Genomic DNA, 6,911 nt, shown 5'->3' on the forward strand with positions numbered 1-6,911 from the left:
CAGTCAGGAAGAACATCTGATCAAAGTAGAGATTTTTTAAGGAGGAGAAAGTAGAAATTGATAAACTCTGAGCTTCAGCTTCCTCACACGTCATGGGATGCTAACAATGTTGCCTATGCTATTTAAGGATTAAACTAGACAACCCATATCACACACCTAGGTACCTTTCAGACTTTGTGTTCAGTCATTGCTACCTGATCCAATTTAGACACAAACAAAGGAACACTGCTACTTGTTGACTGGCTTCCTTGTCTGTTTTGTGGTTTTATTTATGTAGTTACTTATTTCTTTTTTTTTTTTTAATTATTTATTTATTTTTATCTTTGGCTGTGTTGGGTCTTCGTTTCTATGCGAGGGCTTTCTCTAGTTGAGGCGAGCGGGGGCCACTCTTCATTGCGGTGCGCGGGCCTCTCCCTGTCGTGGCCTCTCTCGTTGTGGAGCACAGGCTCCAGATGTGCAGGCTCAGTAGTTGTGGCTCACGGGCCCAGTTGCTCTGCGGCATGTGGGATCTTCCCAGACCAGGGCTTGAACCCATGTCCCCTGCATTGGCAGGCAGATTCTCAACCACTGCACCACCAGGGAAGCCTGTTACTTATTTCTTTTTGTATTAATGGTAAAGAATAGCTTTAAGGTTGTTTTTAAATGTTATTTCATGAGAAGACCATTCATGTAACTTGTTTTTCTATAATCTGATGCTGTAAGAAGGTGATGTGTCTCTTTTTGAGAGTTACCAATGCCAATGGCATAAATGACATCCTGTTCTCTAATTAAACATGTTCTGTGCACTTCTCATTTCTGGTAGCCAGGAAGACAGGCTTTTTTGGTTACCATGTTGATTAAACAAACCACAGACTCTGATGGCTGGCTGCTGCTGTCCACAGGCACTGGGGAGAAGAACAATTGTTTTGCCAACAGGATTGAACATTTGGCCTTGTTTATTCCCAGCACAGCACTACCTCCCTTGTAGAGGAAATGAGTTAAAGCTTATTAGGAAAACTCGATTCTCCAACATCTGATAACGCCTAAACAGCTTTTCTAAGAGAGAGGTAGATTAATCCAATATGATTATCAAATAGAAATGAATGGCTTAAAAAACCTAGGATATGTGCAGGCTTGTTGCTTTCTAAAGACAAAATATGGAAAAAATAGAGAATGAATATTGAGGAAGGTAAACTTATTTCAAGAGATATTTTGAGAGAGAACTCACAGGGCTTCTGATATAATTATCAGATGCTTGAGAAAACTTGCTATTGAGTTTATTGAATACCAATTCATTGAGTTTCATAACTGAGAAGATGAAGAGATGCTAGAAGGAGCTATCAAGACACAAAAGACATGGAGGAACCTTAAACGCATATTTCTAAGTGAACTAAGCCACTCTGAAAGAGCTCTATACTATGATTACAACCATATGAAATTCTGGAAAAGGCAAAACTATGGAGACAGTAAAAAGATCAGAGCTTCCCAGGGGTCCAGAGGAGGAAAGGCGGGATCAACAGGTGGAGCGCAGGTGATTTTCAAGGTAGTAAAAGTAGTTTATATCACACTGCAGTGGTAGAAACATGTCATACATTTGTCAAATCTCATAGAATGTACAACACAAAGGGTAAACTATGGACTTTAGCTAATAATAATGTATTATCAATATATCATTGTTATTATAATACAATATCAGATCAGATATCATTCAATATCAGGTACATATATATTATACAATTGTCAGATACATTATTATTATCATTATACAATATCAGATCAGATATTATACGATATCATATCATCAGTTGTAACAAATATACTACACTAATACAAGATGTTGTGTAGGGGAAATGGGGAGATGGAATATGTGGGAACTCTGTATTTTCCATTCAATGTTTCTGTAAACCTAAAACTGCTCCAAAATTGCCTACCTTAAAAACAAAAACAAAAAAAAAATGGTACCGGAGGAGTATATAGATCTGCAGATGTTATGATGATGGTGATGATGATGATTTATAAAATAATTTGCAAATACAAACCTGTATATTAGATCTGAGGAAAAAACTAAAACAAGAGAAAGAATTCAAACAGCAAGAGGTTAGAAGGTATAAAACCTAGGAAAGGGGGCTTCCCTGGTGGCGCAGTGGTTGAGCGTCTGCCTGCTGATGCAGGGGATGTGGGTTTGTGCCCCGGTGCGGGAGGATCCCACGTGCCGCGGAGTGGCTGGGCCCTGAGCCATGGCCGCTGAGCCTGCACGTCCGGAGCCTGTGCTCCGCAACGGGAGAGGCCACAACAGTGAGAGGACCACGTACCGCAAAAAAAAAAAAAAAAAAAAAAAAATCTAGCAAAGAACTGATATAAAAAAATATATATATCAAAGAGAACATATGGGCACCTGGAAGTTGGAACAGTCATCAAAGGCCAATGAAAAAGATCAAATGAAGAACAAATGAACTACAATTAATCCTTGACAAGATCACTCAACCTGATTAACCTGAAATAAGATGTTACATGTAATATTTTTCAGTTTTAAGGAATTTTCCAAAATCTTTTATGATAATTTATACTTTTCAAGATCCAGAATTGGGTAGATTAATTACCAGAAGGGTTAATAGCTAACAGGTTTATAGTCAATTGATATATGGCAACTCTCTGACTTCAGTTCTATCATTCATGGAACAAATGAAGAAAATGGCATTAACATATATGGAACATCAAATATATTGGACAACAAACATCAATCTAAATAGATACTAAAGTATCTAGACTCATGTAAGTAGTCTTACCACACACATCTAATAAAATAATATTTATCAGAGATAAAAAGGAAGTATCACACCTGCATTCAAAATTCAGCTTTATTAGCAAAAATGGGAGAGATGGGCTCCATAGAAATTCCAGTTTAAGATGTGTGTATGTAATATATTTCAATAATAGATGTCAACAAAATATAAAACATACCAAAATGGTATCCTATGCCCGCCGAAAAACCAACGTGATTTTTAGTTCATATTATAATACATATTTCTAGAATGAGAGTCTAGGAGAGACAGAATCCAGAGAAACCAAAATTTTATAAAAAATATTTAGGTGTACTAGAAAATAATTTGTTCAACCTCTATAGCTATAATATGTCCACCTGTAGCTATTGCGATTTTAGTTTATATTAAAGGACATATTTCTAGACATGAGAGAAGAGCCTCTCTCAAATGGCCTGTTTGTCCATACTCTTGAAATTCTGAATTCTGTTCTGGAACTACACCATAAAGTAAATATAGTCCAATTCAAAATGTTCAAGGAAGAGTAACACAGTAATGAAAGTGCTCACGATATGTCAGAATAAGAAAAGTTAAATGAATTAGAGATGTTTACCCTAGTAAGAAACATTTCTGAGAAAAATATGTCCTCAAATATCTGCAGTTTTTACTTGGGATAGGGATAATTCATCCTTTTGATTCTACATACGAAAAGAAAATAAAACTTCTACTTAAGTTAGAATAAGAACATCTCACATTCTATAGTATGGAATTAGTCGTACTTAAGCAAATGAGGATTTTTCAGAGACTTTTCCTCCTAACGTAAAGAAACACTCCATATTTCTCAGTGTCCACCAACATCTATCAAAGCTCTTTGTTACCCTTCTGGATCAAAATGTAGTAGTAAAGTTAAAAATAATAACTAGGATTTCATCAGTGGTTAGAAAATACTCTAGGCCCAGGGATAGAAAATGTGGTTGGCTCTAGAAAGTATTATAAAGTTACAAAGGATGGGGAGTGGATGGAGAAAAGAAAATAGTTACGTGGCCAATGAAACCAGTTAAAGATTTTTTAACTTTGTGATAAACTGTAAGATTTACGGACAGGAGACAGAAAAAGCAGGAAAAAGAATATTGTAAAATCTATCCAGCCTTCAACAGCTTATCCAAATTTAAGATTCAGGTTTTCCTATGGTTTATATTAGGCTTCTGAAAGTTTAACCTTCATTAGCATTCTCAAGCCATTCAATTTAATTTAAACCCATGGGGTTTTCTGATCTTTACTCAGATTTCTGAAGATGCATTTCATTGGTTCTGCCACAGACATACTTGTATTCTATGCATCAAAGCAGAGGGTAATGAAGGATGGTTTTTCAAGGTCGCTAACCTGATTAATATCTTTAATGTGGCCAATCTCCCCAGTCTGTTGGTGGAGGTAAATCACAGTGACCTGAGGAATTGCACAGTTCACTCTATTTCATCACTATTTCAGCATTTTGCCAATTAGTCCCTGGCCCAGTGATCCCAAATCATCAACAATCCCATTGTGTTCTTCAATCACTTGACCTACCTGGGTTTCCAGCAACTACATCTATAGAGAATTTACATGGAATCTAGTATCTTCTAATACTTTTTAAATGACTGATATAAGATCATTCTCCTCTCCCCAAAACCAACAAAGATGTCACAATATTACAATTAAGTTTTATTTTATGAATTGAACTCATAGACCAAAGAAAATTCTAGTGAATGTGTGTGTGTATAAAAATTTTTCCTGGATCAAAGTCTAGAGGAAAGGGACTTCCCTAGTGGTACAGTGGTTAAGGATCTGCCTGCCAATGCAGGGGACACAGGTTTGATCCCTGGTCCGGGAAGAACCCACACGCCGCGGAGCAACAAAGCCCATGCACCACAACTACAGAGCCTGCACTCTAGAGACGACGAGCCACAACTACTGAGCCCACGTGCTGCAACTACTGAAGCCTGTGTGCCTAGAGCCCATGCTCTGCAACAAGAGAAGCCACTGCAATGAGAAGCATGCATGCTGCAATGAAGAGTAGCTCCCTCTCTCTGTAGCTAGGGAGAGCCTGCGCACAGCAACAAAGACCCAATGCAGCCAAAAATAAATAAATAAAATAAATAAATTTATAAAAAAAAACTAGAGGAAAATTAAAACTAAATGGTAATAATCTTTTTTAGAGATTTAAGTATATGGGATTTGTGTTTTGTTTTATATAATTTTCATCATTTTATAAATATTTTGCAATGAGCATCCATTATTTGTGTAATGAAATAAAAAGGCCAACTACTTTAAAACAGAAGCACTGATATGTATATGTATGTCTATATCTATACGACATAAATACATTCAAATCAGTAACAGCAAAAATTTTAGGGAGCTGGAATTTGGTTGTTTTTTAACATGTCTAACTTTGCTAAAATGTGACTATATTGGTATTATAATCTAAATATACATATTTGTATAGATATACACATATATGTTCAATAAGAGAAATGAGCTGCAACTGTGGGTCAATTTAACACATAGAGATTTTTTTTTTTACCAAGCTCAGGCTTCTTCAATGTGACTTTTCCATCAGGACACACATTCCTGATCCCAGCACAGGTTTTGACCCTTCGTGAAGCATCTGCAGAATACCTTCAGACTGAGACAAATGACTCGTCCTTGGCACACTGAAGGAGAGACTGAAGTCAGAGGTTTAACAGTGGGATGCAGCTATATCCATTTATGTTTAACATACTTTCATTAGCACTTGCTGCATGGTTAAAACTGTATGCCAGATACACAAAGAAGAGGACATTCCCTTCCTGAGGCTTTGACGATGAAAAAGCCAGATAAGCCAATAATAACACAGCGTCGGTAATTAGGTGCTATATATGCACACAGAGCTGTATGAGCACAGAGGGAGAGACACTGTTTTACCAGTGATAGTTAAACCAACATGGCAACATCTGGAATGGGTCTTGATGGATGTCTATGAATCTACCAAGGACACAAGAGAATTGTGCCTCTATCAGGCAAGGGGTCACTAAGTGCAAAATGTATGAACATTGAAAAAAACTGTAAAGAATATTTCCTCTTTTCAAGATCATCTATTGAGTCTTGTCAAGAAATATATATACTTACCGAGTCTATCTACATGATCTACAGAAGTGGAGCTGGAGCAGTTGTGTTTTTCTCACAGAGAATTTAAAAATGTACATCTAGGGCTTCCCTAGTGGTGCAGTGGATAAGAATCTGGCTGCCAATGCAGGGGACACAGGTTCGAGCCCTGGTCCGGGAAGATCCCACATGCCATGGAGCAAATAAGCCCGTGCGACACAACTACTGATCCTGCACTCTAGAGCCTGAGAGCCACAACTACTGAGCCCACGTGCCACAACTACTGAAGCCCATGCGCCTAGAGTCCATGCTCTGCAACAAGAGAAGCCACCGCAATGAGAAGCCCGTGCACCACAACAAAGAGTAGCCCCCGCTCACTGCAACTAGAGAAAGCCCACGCACAGCAACAAAGACCCAACTCAGCCAAAAATAAATTAATAAATTATTATTTTTTTAAATGTACATCTATTCTGATGCTGCCTTCTGTTCCTCACCAGAGGAAGAAGGAGAAGATGGGTAGGCTAGAAACAGCACTTAGATTTTGAGATTCTCACCCATTCCTGGCAGGTTTTAGAAATGCTGAAGGTGGAGAAAGAGGTTCTTCAGAAGGCTGAGACAAAGGTGAACCAACATGTCCATCAGTGGGTCCCAGGAGGATAATACAACACTGACTTATTGCACATCTATTGGCCTAAGGCTTGATCAGAAAATCAGACTTGCGGCCTTATATGGGGAGTGACCCTGAAGGAAGGACCAGACAGCCTAACCTCACTGAAGATGCCAGGTGCTCAGGGAAGGCCTGCTCAGGCTCTTAAGCTGAGTCACAGAGTCCTGTCCGAACTAGCACTGCCTCAATTTCATTGCTACAAATAATTTCCATTAGCCAACAGGAAGACTAAAGCCTTTGGTCTCTAACTACTTTAGGGAAGATTCTGCCCCAAAGAATGTGAATCTTCTTACAAGGTACATATTACCTATAAGGGTCTGGGCCCTGGGAAGGAGGTTATCTCAGCAATTCTCAAAACAAATAGGAGAGGGGTACACACAGGTTTG

Source organism: Aethalodelphis obliquidens, unplaced genomic scaffold (assembly GCF_003676395.1).
Source record: "Aethalodelphis obliquidens isolate GAN/ISIS:26980383/991018 unplaced genomic scaffold, ASM367639v1 scaffold47, whole genome shotgun sequence".
Lineage (NCBI taxonomy): Eukaryota > Metazoa > Chordata > Mammalia > Artiodactyla > Delphinidae > Aethalodelphis > Aethalodelphis obliquidens.